General features: G+C 46.3%; 1 protein-coding gene and 1 pseudogene across 3 annotated transcripts in view; one reads left to right on the top strand and one right to left on the bottom strand.

The window, feature by feature from the left end:
- Window positions 1-12,632, top strand: part of Mtus2 (microtubule associated scaffold protein 2) — a 373,086-nt gene that overhangs the window by 95,383 nt on the left and 265,071 nt on the right. The gene's annotated exons all lie outside the window — the stretch shown is intronic.
- LOC120096082 (U2 spliceosomal RNA) lies at window positions 7,488-7,580 on the bottom strand (annotated as a pseudogene).

The raw sequence follows: 12,632 nt of genomic DNA, 5'->3' as shown, positions 1-12,632 counted from the left end.
TCTCTTTTTGTGTGATTATTGAAGTTGTGATAGTTATACTCTATCAACTTGATGCAAACCTAGACACACCAGGGAAGAGGGGCTCTTAATCCATGATTCGCCTCCACCAGATTGACCTGTGAACATGCCTGTAGGGGCATTCCCTTGATTGCTAATTGGTGTAGGGAGAACTAGCCCACTGTGGGTGGCGTCATCCCTAAGCAGGTAGGCCAGTGTTGTGTAAGAAAGGTATCTGGACAAGGCAGAGGAAGCAAGTCGGTAACAAGTGTTGCTTCATGGTTGCTGCTTCAAGCTCATGCATCATCCTGCCTCAAGGACGGACCGTAATCTGTAAACTGAAATTAACCCTTCCCTGCCCAGGCTACTTTTGGTTGTGGTGTCTATAAGGGAAACAGAAACCAAACTAGAACGCAGATGATAATGTGGCAATATACTTGTAATTCTTGCTGACCATCAAGGGAAGGGCCAAAACCCATCACTCTAAAGTCTGTAGGGAAGGTTCCCTGTGGTTCACAGGATACCTGATGCTTCGGCCTTATTGCTGGTGCCAAACTGATCTCACGAATGACAGTGTCTAACTTTCAGGGTTGCCGTTGTATTTCAGCACACACTGGCGTTGGGTTTCCGCGACTGGTTTCTGATTGCAAATTTCATTTGCTTTTCCTGATCACTTGGGAGGCTGAGATAAAGTCAGGTCTAAGTGTCGGGAATGGGTATGGGGACTTTTCAGCCTTTATTTCAGCAAGGAGTTGGATGTGCATGGGGCAAATAACCAGTTAGGGAGCAGAAGCACAGAGAAGAAGGCAAGAACTGTTATCGTGACATCTGCTGGGAAGGACATGCATCTCAGGAAGGTACTGGAATGGATGGCTTGCTCTTCTGCCTGCTATGGAATGGACTGTACCCAGGGCAGAAGACCAATCGCAGATGTCCTCACAGCCTTCGGTTTCCGGTCTCTGTGAGGACTAGTGTGCTGTGTTCACACAGCCAACATGTAGGATGGTTCTTCATAGCTTCGGGAACTGCTCTCTGTTCAAATGTTCAAGCAGCGTGCTTCCTCCCCGTCTTCCTCTTATTCTCCACTTCTGTTTATGCATGCACATAGAGGGAGGGCAGAGCCGGGCAGTGACTGAGAACTTGGTGGTCTAGATGGGTTCAGAGAGGACTCGGAACTCGTTAATGAAGGGGGAGGGAGACGGTTGCTCTGCAGAGATAAAATATCCATGATTTGTAGAAATATAACACCAGGGTTGGTAGACAGGTCTGTGCATTTTCTAAGAGAATGTAGGAATGGCATTGATAATTAACCCGTCTCATGAAATCTCTTGATTTTAGTTTTCAAAATACCACTTGAGCTTTTTTTTTTTCTTTCTTTTTTTCGGAGCTGGGGATTGAACCCAGGGCCTTGTGCTTGCTAGGCAAGCGCTCTACCACTGAGCTAAATCCCCAACCCCCCACTTGAGCTTTTTAAAAGAAAAAAAAAAAAACAACAACAAACCACGCACAGTTTGGGCCAAACACATCATATGTGAATGTTAAGGAAATGAAACTGTGTTAAAACGTTTTAAACAACCATGAAGTCTAATTTGGTTCCGTGTGACCCAGTTTGTCACTTCATTTATTTCTTCTTAAATGCATGACCGGACATTGAGGGGATTGTGGCGTTCTGGATTTCGCTCATCTATCTCGTGGCTTCATGCCTTGTACAGTACTTAATTAGTGTAGCCTCTAACAAACATTGGTTCTGGGGCCAGACGAATAGATGCTAAAACACACAGCCCTGTATTCCTCTGGAATAGAGCATCTTAAAGTTAGACAAATGTGGCTACTTTGGAGCCATTTTTTGCATTGGTTTCTTAGGCTTCCTACTAGGAGGGATTTTCTGCTGTACAAGACACTGCATGTGTCACATCCTGACAGTTTTACAGCTCGCCCAAGTGCCGCATAGCTAATTCATGATGTAGGGGGAAGGCTTGGTGCAGTAATAGATTGGACGGACAGTGGAAAGGATGATAGATGGCCAAGCTGGATAGACAAAAATATGTGCATAGCTCACAAGAAGTCCTGAGATGGGAGTCTGTGTACCAGGGGTCTGTGCACTGGGGTCTTGCATGGGGGGTGTCATTGCATGGAGGTCTGTGTACTGGGTCTGTGCACTGGGGCCTGTGAGTGAGATCTGTGTTGGGGTCTATACGTTGGGGTATTGGAGTCTGTACATGGGGGTCTGTGCATTGGGGTCTGTGCATTGGGGTCTGTGCATTAGGATTCTGTGCTTTGGGAGCCTTGGACTCCCTCAGGGAGGTTGTGAGGAAGAAGTGATAATCCTTCTGTCCTAAAAAGAGCAAAGGAAGTTCCATATGGGCATTTGATCAAGCCCAGGGGACGGCAGGGCTGGGGAAACCCTACAACAGAACTCCTGTGCTTCACCCAGAGGAAGCCTTGGCTGGATGGGTAGGACGGCGGAGTATGTGAGCCTGGGCGAGCTAAAGTCTGAGCCACCACCTCTCCCAACCCTGGTGCTCAGAGCCATGAAGACATCACACTCGTTTTGAGTTGTCATCATTCTAAAACTGACTCCAGGGCTGTCCTGTCTCCCTCTTCCCTCTCCCCTCCTCCCTCCTTCCTCCTTCCTCTTCCCTCCCCGAGGTTACCTTCATAAGTAGGAAGATCCTGCCCTACAATACTGATTAGTTTCATTTCTCCAGTCTGCCTTCTCCTTGGGATTTCCTGGACCCAACTCCAACATCACCACCACCTTCTGTAGCATCACCACACCCTCTCCAGCATCACCACACCCTCTCCAGCATCACCACACCCTCTCCAGCATCACCACACCCTCTCCAGCATCACCACACCCTCTCCAGCATCACCACACCCTCTCCAGCATCACCACACCCTCTCCAGCATCACCACACCCTCTCCAGCCCTTCATCTCTATCTCTGTAAGACAATGCTTCAGAAGAGGGACTTGGTGGCAACTTGGTCCACTGACCCCTAAACCCTTATCATCATCATTGTCGTCATCGTCGTCGTCGTCGTCGTCATCATCATCATCATTATCACCATCACCACCACCATCACCACCACCATCACCACCACCATCACTGTCATCATCACCATCATCACTATTATTTTGGTTTTTCAAGACAAGAGTTCTCTGTGTAGCCCTGGCTGTCCTGGAACTCACTCTGTAGACCAGGCTGGCTTCAAACTCAGAGGTCCACCTGCTTCTGCTTCTTAGTGCTGGGATTAAAGATGTGTGCCTTCATACCCAGACAGTCTTCTCAATTCCTATGCTATACTTTAGATCTTAAATGTCTCCCCAAAGCTCCCAGGTATTGGAGGTTGGTGTGGCTGGATGTGGTGGAACCTTGAGGAGTTGGAATCTGACCTTGCTTGGCCCCTCTTCTAGTCAATGGGAAATGACCTCTAAGGGGTTAGCCATGCGCCTCATCATGAGGTGATTGCTTGGCATCTGCCATGTACTTCTACTGTGATATAGTGCGATGCAGTGCCCAGACAGTGCTGGAAAAGCTGTGTCACGGATCTATCTGAGCCTACCCTGGAACCATGAACTGAACGGACTGTGAGTTATGATGAACCATTTCTTTTCTAAGTGTATTACCTCATCACTGGTTGTGACATAAAGGTCATTCCCTTTTTAAAGGGTTGTCGTGTGTGTGTGTGTGTGTGTGTGTGTGTGTGTGTGTGTGTGTGTGTACATCACAAGAGTGCGGTCCCCAGGGAGGCCGGAAGAGAGCTGTAGATCCTATGGAGCTGGAGTTACCTTGTCACTGTCCTCTGTGTTGTGAACTTAGTTATCCTTTGGTAGCCGAGCCATCTCTGCAGCCCCGTTACAGGCCACGGCGAGCTATCTAACATGTTGTGCTGGGAACTGAATTTGGGTCCTTTGCAAGAGCAGCTGGCACTCTCAGCCACCAAGCCACCTCTCCAGGCTTCTCTGATATCTTCTTCTTTTTTTTTTTTTTTCCTGGAGCTGAGGACCGAACCCAGGGCCTTGGGCTTGCTAGGCAAGCGCTCTACCACTGAGCTAAATCCCAACCCCCTCTGATATCTTCTTGACATGTCATTACTCATTGATTGCTTTCCTCATGTCAGATCCTGTCCCAAGTGTCTGGGTACACATTATGTCATTTAAATTTTACCACAGGCAATGTGCTGTGCTCAGCAACGTCATGGTTTTCTTCAGATTTTTGAAACCCAGGCTGCTTCTTCCTTCCTTCCTTCCTTCCTTCCTTCCTTCCTTCCTTTCTTTCTTTCTTTCTTTCTTTCTTTCTTTCTTTCTCTCTTTCTCTCTTTCTTTCTTTCCTTTTTTCTTTCTTTCTTCAGCAGTTTATGCCAAAGGATGTGGAAGTGCCTGGTGTGGGGTGAACAGCATGGGGTTCCTTCTCTCTTGCAGTGTAAAGGGTGTGTGTTACGGTGTATTACGTATTGCACGGTGGGCTGAGGTAGACACAGGCATCTGTGGAAGATCATTGTCCATTCTGAGGGTCACCAACAGCTTCCTCAGGGAGTTAGAGAGACAGCTGTCATGAGTTAGATGAATCAAGATGTGACTTTATGCTTGGGGGGAGGCCCAGCATGAGCAAAGGCAGAAGGACACAAGTTGACAGAAACTTTGACATCACTAAATTGCTCCGAGTGGGGCACAGTGGAAGTGCGTATGCCAAGTGCACACTGGGTCTGACCTCCACTGAATTTGTAACTATGGCTATTGGAGAATTTTAAGTTTGGGGTGATACAGACAGAAGTGTAGTCCAGTGGATTTTGATGTGGTGACTGTGTAAGGGAGAGGGCTAGCTACTGTGAGAGACCAAGAGTGGAAAGAGGAGACGTAAAGAAGTTGGCGGAACTACAACGGGATGGATGAGCAGCGGGCATGAGGGTCAGTGGGAGGCTAAGGTCAGCAGGCTGTTTTGGTAACAGAAGGATGGAACTATCGCTATGCCTGTTGGTGAGCGAATGATTAAACTACATCACGTGTACAGGAGCCAGGCCATTTAGAACCCAAAAAAGATTGAGAGAATTTTCAGGCTTAGGTTGGAGGACGGTGGGGACAAGGAGTAAAGAGCAAAGAGATGGCCTTGAGGGCAGCCATGAGGTCTGATGTGCTGTTAGGTCTCCGGCGGCCGCTCCTCTTAGCAGAGGGGAAGGAAAACTGTAATGGCCACAATTCAACAGCTGCAATGATCTTTCCAATGACTTGGTGGATTTGGGGAAATTACACTGGAAATCTAGTCCCCCTCCTCCATCTGTTTCTACATATTTTAAAAAGCATACATTTTCTCCGTTCCTCATACCTTTAAACCTTTTGATTTGTAACTTGTATGGTAATTGGTTTAATTACCTGCTTTAAAAATATTTGCTTTTCCTTTAGGGTTTAATTATATATTTTGCCTGTGTGTATGCTCACCATGTGTGTGCAGTACCCGCAGAGGCCAGAAGGGGGTGCTGGAGCCCTTGGGAGTCACTATGTGGGTGCCAAGAACCCAACCTCCGTTCTCTGCAAGAGCAGCAAGCGCTTTTATCCACTGAGACGTCTCTCTGGCCCTCATTACTAGGCTCTTACCAAGCAGTCACTTGACAGAATAAAGCTTATAACATGTTTATAAACCGCTGGAAACGTCCCACATCTGGAATCATTGCCATCATTGAGAATTTGCTCTATTCCCAGGTGGGTTTGCAAGTCTATAGTGTGGAGGAGGCGGGGCAATTCCAAGAAAGAATACATATTTTAACTGAGATTTTATAAAATAAGCATATTGATTATTTAAAGATGGCTCTTTAAAGACAGAAGTGGACTAATTTAGTATTTTTGTTGGTAAAGAATGTATCTGCAAGATACTTATTTATGATTAAGTATAAAATTAAAACTCCATTCACTTCAAAAGCCATCAACTTTTCGTATTTAATTTGGCTCTGTGGGTGAGAGTACTGGCTCCACTGGCAGAAGACGCAGGTTCAGTTCCCAGCAGCCCCTTGGCAGCTCACAGCCATTTGTAACTTCAGTTCTAGAGGATCTGATGCCCTCTTCTGGCCTCTGGAGGCACTGCACACACTCAGTGCCTATACACACGGGTAGGCAAATGATGGTACACATAAAATAAAAATTAATAAATCTAAAATATACAATGTGCATCAGTTTCTCTCAGCAGCACACAGTTCCCAGTTTTATCACCTTTGTCTTTCCCGGACTGCTCCGGGCTCCTGTCAGAGGTGTTTTACTGTTACAGATATGGCTAAGTGTCACAATATTGCTGCTTGAAGCTAACTTCTCAGATTAAAGAACTACATGCTTTCCCGATTAGATTCTGTTGCCGTATGTGCTGTTTCTTTAAGCATCTTCACCTCACTTGACATTCACTAGGTGTCTTAGGGACACAGGAAGTTAAATGAGAAAGACAAAAAGCTTCAGCCACCTACTTATGAAAACTCTCCCCATAGTTTAACAATCTCCATATATCAGAAGTCTTCTTCTCATTCTACAAACCAGTTCTGACAAGAATGACACAGACTGGACCCTGCGCCTGTGTTTTGTAGACACAGTTCTAATTAGCAAAAAGAACATGATAATAGGGACAAGCTCATTGGGGTGAGCTAAGATGTAGGCTCAAGCAAAAGGGAGAAAGTTGAAGCATCATTTTCAAGGACAGGATGGGGAGGAGCAACAGAGTGGGGAGGAGCAACAGAGTGGGGAGGAGCAACGGAGTGAAGAGGAGCAATGGAAGGGGGAGGAGCTACGGAATGGAGAGGAGCAATGGAATGGGGAGGAGCAACGGAGTGGAGAGGGGCAATGGAGTGGAGAGGAACAAGGGAATGGGGAGGAGCAACAGAGTGGGGAGGAGCAACGGAGTGGAGAGGAACAATGGAATGGGGAGGAGCAATGGAATGGGGAGGAGCAACAGAGTGGGGAGGAGCAACGGAGTGGAGAGGAGCAATGGAATGGGGAGGAGCAATGGAATGGGGAGGAGCAATAGAGTGGGGAGGAGCAACGGAGTGGAGAGGAGCAATGGAATGGGGAGGAGCAACAGAGTGGGGAGGAGCAACGGAGTGGAGAGGAACAATGGAATGGGGAGGAGCAATGGAATGGGGAGGAGCAACAGAGTGGGGAGGAGCAACGGAGTGGAGAGGAGCAATGGAATGGGGAGGAGCAATGGAATGGGGAGGAGCAATAGAGTGGGGAGGAGCAACGGAGTGGAGAGGAGCAATGGAATGGGGAGGAGCAACAGAGTGGGGAGGAGCAACGGAGTGGGGAGGAGCAACGGAGTGGGGAAGAGGAACAGACTGAGGAGAAATATTCGTATATTTGTTTTTTACTTAAGATATAGAAATTGCATAGCTGTTGCTTTTACTTACATTTTTACTTTTGAGAATTTTATACATGAGCACTGTCATCCCTACTCGTTCCTTTCCCCTTCCAATTCCTCCTGCACCCCCACTCCCTCTCAAATTCACAACACCTTCTTTAGTGTTTTATCTATACATATGCATACATTATATATAAATTATATATAATACTTATATTACACTTGATCTTAGCCAAAAGGCCGAGAAGCGATATATAATACTTATATTAAAAAGCCTACTGAATGCATATTTACACACTCTCTCTTACTCATGGGTCCTGCTTACAAAGTTTTAGATTTGAGTGTATAACCCAGAGTAACCGCAGAAGTCAGAAAAGTCGAAAGGGCTTATGGGAGGAGGGATGAGAAGGCGCTCTAGATAGGTGGTCGTAGTATTCAAATGTTAGGAGGGGGAGCAGAAAGATGGGAGAGAGACTTTGTCTGGAGGGGAAGAGGGTGTGGCCAAGGGAGAGGAGGTAGGAGAGATAAACAACACTCTTCTGATGTTTGGAAAAGCCACAGGGAAGCACACTGTTTCATACTTACCCAAAATGTGTGTGTGTGTGTGTGTGTGTGTGTGTGTGTGTGTGTTGTGCGTGCACGCACAAGTGAGTCCTTGTGTGTGCATTGCATGTGCATGTGCATGTGTGTTTAAATGGGGTGGCACACCACACAGGGTGCTAATACTCCCCTCCAGGGTCTATTTAATAAAAACCCCAGGGTGAGGCATGGGAAGCCTCCCTCCCGGGTGTTGGTTAGGGGTGTCTAAGAGGCCCCCCCCCAAACCATATAGGCTGTTGCCACTGTCCTTAGCTGCCTCTCAGGACTCATGTGAATTCTTTATAGCATGCTTTCCTTCCGCATACTGGAACTTCAAGAAGAGTGAGCTCATTTATTGAGAATGACTGTGATATGGTGAGTTATGGCATGCTTAAAAATATAGATTCAAATACAATTGTAGGCAGGCACTGCCCACGGCCTGGGGTTGCTCATGGTAATAGCCTTTCCTCATAATATAGCACAGCCTGCCTCTGGGTCCTGGTGGCCCTGACATGTTGGCCATGCATGGTCTTCTTAGGTCTTTGCCAGGAATGGTGTTGATGCCCCATAGTCTCTGACATTGGAGTTCGCGGGAGAACAGCCCTGTGCCTCCTGCCTGTGGAGCTACCTTCCCCTCCCCCAGGCGACTGCCTTTCCTTCGGGCCACAGAATGCCACCACATGGCCGGAGTGACAAGTCCCTCCTCTCTCTGCTTGCCAAAGACTCTGGAGCTTGGGCCTGGCATTGCTAGGAGCGCCCGTGAACATTAGGATCCCTTCCAGACTTCAAGTGGTTTGGAACTGAAGGCTGACGGGAATCTCAGTGGATGGTGGCTTGCTTAACGCAAACAATGAAGATTAAGTGCAACTGAGAACGTCCACCAAGTCCTTTGTGGGTAGTGTGATCTGAGACAAGCGTTTCCCATGCTCAGGGTGCGAGTTCTATCTATGCTTACAAATCCAACTGGAACATAGGGAGTAGACTCTTTGCTATTTTCATGCAAACCTTGTTTCTATAAATAAGGGCTTCCACTGAAAACTAAGGGCATTTACCTTTTCAAACTAAACATGGTTACTGCATCTCATTTTTCATTTTAAAGAATAAAACTGTGAGAATAAAGAATATACAAGATTTCTTTAAATTGTCCTGTTGTTTGTTTGTTTTGCATTGCTGTTGTTGTTAGCAAACGAGAATCCTTTTCCTTTTCCATTTTTGGAGATAGGGTCTTATTGTGCACCTGAGGTTGGCCTCGAACTTGAGATCCTCTTGGGGTAGCCTCCTGGATGTGGTGCTGGTAGCAGGTAAACGTGTCTTTTGGGGTCTAAGATGTAGAGAGACTTTGAGGACAGGGGTTAGAAATCCAAAGTTAAGAGTTTAAGTGTAAAACACATGACCCCTCTCAATTTATTCCTTTCTGGCTACCTCCGGGTCAGTCTTGGCTGGTCTGATTTGCTAGAATCTAGAATTCTAGAAGGCTGTAAGTTCAGTGTCTCAGAAAATGCCCAACTTCCTAAAATAACCCTGCAGCTGCCCACCTGAATCACCCATGGGTCCCTCGCTCAGTGAATGATTCCACCACTTTTTGCTTAGAACTTGGATTTTGATTCCATTTTGAAATACTGCTCCCCCTATCTTGTTCTGTAGGGATTCGATGCTGGGACTTGACTCAAGTGTTATCTCCTAGCTACTCTTCTGATCATTTGTTTTATCTTGATCCAGGCTCTTCTCTGAAATGCCCGCCAGACTAGGGCTACTTGTATAGTTTCTAGGTTGCACTGGCTGAGTGTGAGGCCCTCGGGAGACGAGCATGCTTGTTTACATCCATGTATAGAAGCCATCAATGACAGGCTGTGCCCACAGCTTATCCTACTCATGAAGTTGCAAGGTTTTCGATTCTTAGGTCTTTATTTTTGAAAGCTATTTTGTTCCGCATGCATGGGCGTTTTGCCCCCATTGTGTCTACTACACCGTGTGAGTGTCCACAGCCTGTGGAAATAAGAAGAGGGCATCTGTGTCTCTGGAACTGGGTGTATGGGTGGCCGTGAGCTGGCATGTAGGTGCTGGGAACTAAACCTGGGTCCTGTGCAAGAGCTACAGGTGCTTTTAAATGCTGAGCCACCTCTCCAGCCCCCGATTCATTTGTATTTTAAATGCCCGTTGTGAGAGATGGACGGATTCCTCAGAGAGGTACCTGGCGTATGTTGTGTTTTAGGGCATGAGGGATTTGACGGAAGTTACAAGAGTGAGCTTATTCCCGTGGACTTAAGTCTTGAGAGCAGAGAACTCCTCTGGGTGGAGCCAGAGGAACATGGCAGGGGGAGGCAGAGAGATCTGAGATGACAGGGAAGCCTGGATACATGGGAGGATGAAGAGGGATGGGGGAGAGGGGCCTGGACATACGGCCAGCCCCACAGCTGATGGCCTGGAGGAAGAGGGGACCGCAGTTCTACAATTTGCTGAGCTCCCAAACCTGTAAACTCAGAACAGAGTCTGTCCCAGAATTCCTAGGAACTCTGCCCAGTACACAGTCACGTGGAAGGCTGTGCTGATAGAGGGTGTGGTGTGTGTGTGTGTGTGTGTGTGTGAGAGTGTGTGTGTGAGTGTGTGTGTGTGTGAGTGTGTGTGTGTGTGTGTTTTGCTAAGTTTCTGCAGGCTTTTAAATGGTCACAAGACATTAATATACTCAATTTTTGCATCCAAACATACTTAAGATTACTTCAGGTCTTATTCCAAGGAATCTTGTATTGATCTTAGTGGATAATTCATGACTCTCACCATTTTTTTTTTGGTGATGATATTTAATACACAAATTGACAGTCTAATATAGTAATTTAAAGTTTGTAGCAACCTTTCTCTTTCTTCCTCTCTCCCTCCTTCCTTTCCCTTTCCCCTTCCTTCCTTCCTTCCTTCCTCCCTCCCTTCCTTCCTTCCTTCCTTCCTTCTCTCAGTCCCTCCTTTCTTGTTTTGTTTAAAACCTTTATTTTTTGGCAAGGAACATTGCTTCTTGAAGGGAAAAGGACATAGGTCCTCATAGGAAACCAGGGGCTCTTTGTTTTTCGTAGGGATGTGTTTAGATTTAAGTTGCGTGACCAGAAGGCACTTTCTCACACTTGCCAAATGTACGATGGCCTCAGAAAAGGAAGGAATTTTCTAAATACTGAAGAGCATTTGTACATAATCAGTATTTGATATAAACAAGATTATATTATTATAATTGATTATAAACAAGAGTGTTGCTCTTGTGATTATTGAAAATACATTTGCTACAGTAAAGAAGTCCTTCTTGTTAAATTTGACAGTTATTTCCCCGAGGAATGCTTGACTGTTCCTTTCCTTTCTACTTAATACCTTCTGGAGATAGCGTATTTATACTGTTGAGATGGTTTTCTCTAAAGACATTTAGGTGTGTCTTAGGAAGGTCTACGTTATTTTTCTCCCCTACCCCCACCCCCAGGTCACCCCCAGTGATCTGGTTTGTAGCTGTGTGTGTTCCTTCTCTGCATTCCTCTTTTATACAAAAATCATCATGGTATATATTGCCCTGGGGGTTTCTCATTCGCCGATGTATCTTACAGTTCTTTCCTTATAAGAACTACAGTAGAGCTGGAGAGATGGCTCAGTGGTTAAGAGCACTGACTGCTCTTCCAAAGGTCCTGAGTTCAAATCCCAGCAACCACATGGTGGCTCACAACCATCTGTAATGAGATCTGGTGTCCTCTTCTGATGTGTCTGAAGACAGCTACAGTGTACGTATATATAATAAATAAAAACGTCTTCAAAAGAAGAACCATAGTAGCATCAAACCTCCTTTTTATGATTGTAGCTCCTTTGGAAGAAGATGTACCATAGTTATATTATATTATATTGCAATTGTGTACCATAATTTATATAGCTAGCTTTCTGTAGATGGCTGCCTGGCTTGCTTCTGATATTATGTTTGCTTTCCATGCTATGGGACTTCATAAGTGTGCATATATATATCTTTAAGATAAATTATTAGCAGTGAGACTGTTGGGTTGGGGAAAATATATACACAATTTTGATAGATACCGAGGGTTTATGATTTAGAGTTTTTCTTCCCCACAGGAAGGACTAAGATCATTTCTCTATGGCTAACATAACCACAGGGTTTGGGGCTTCTGTTCATCACCTCTGGGCCACAGGTTTATGCCTTGACCTTACTGGATAATCGCAGACTGTCTTAGTTAGGGTTTTACTGCTGTGAACAGACACCATGACCAGTCACCATAAAGGGCAGCATTTCACTGGGGCTGGCTTACAGGTTCAGAGGTTCAGTCTGTTATCATCAAGGCAAGAGCTTGGCAGTGTCCAGGCAGGCATGGAGCTGGAGAGTTCTACATCTTCTTTTGAAGACTGCTTAGGAGAAGATTATCCTCAGGCAGCTAGGAGGACAGTCTCTAAGCCCACCCCCCACACTGGCACACTTCCTCCAACAAGGCCACACCTCCTCCAAAAAGGCCACGCCTCCTCCAACAGGGCCACACCTCCTCCAACAAGGCCACACCTCCTCCAAAAAGGCCATGCCTCCTCCAACAAGGCCACACCTTCTCCAACAAGGCCACACCTCCTCCAACGAGACCATACCTCCTCCAACAAGGCTACACCTCCTCCAATAAGGCCACACCTCCTCTAACAAGGCCACACCTCCTCCAAAAGGGCCACACCTCCTCCAACAAGGCCATACCTCCTCCAACGAGGCCACAC

This window comes from Rattus norvegicus, chromosome 12 (genome assembly GCF_036323735.1).
Source record: "Rattus norvegicus strain BN/NHsdMcwi chromosome 12, GRCr8, whole genome shotgun sequence".
NCBI classification, from domain to species: domain Eukaryota; kingdom Metazoa; phylum Chordata; class Mammalia; order Rodentia; family Muridae; genus Rattus; species Rattus norvegicus.
The sequence above is the reverse complement of the archived record's forward strand: the minus strand, read 5'-3'. Positions and strand labels throughout refer to the sequence as shown.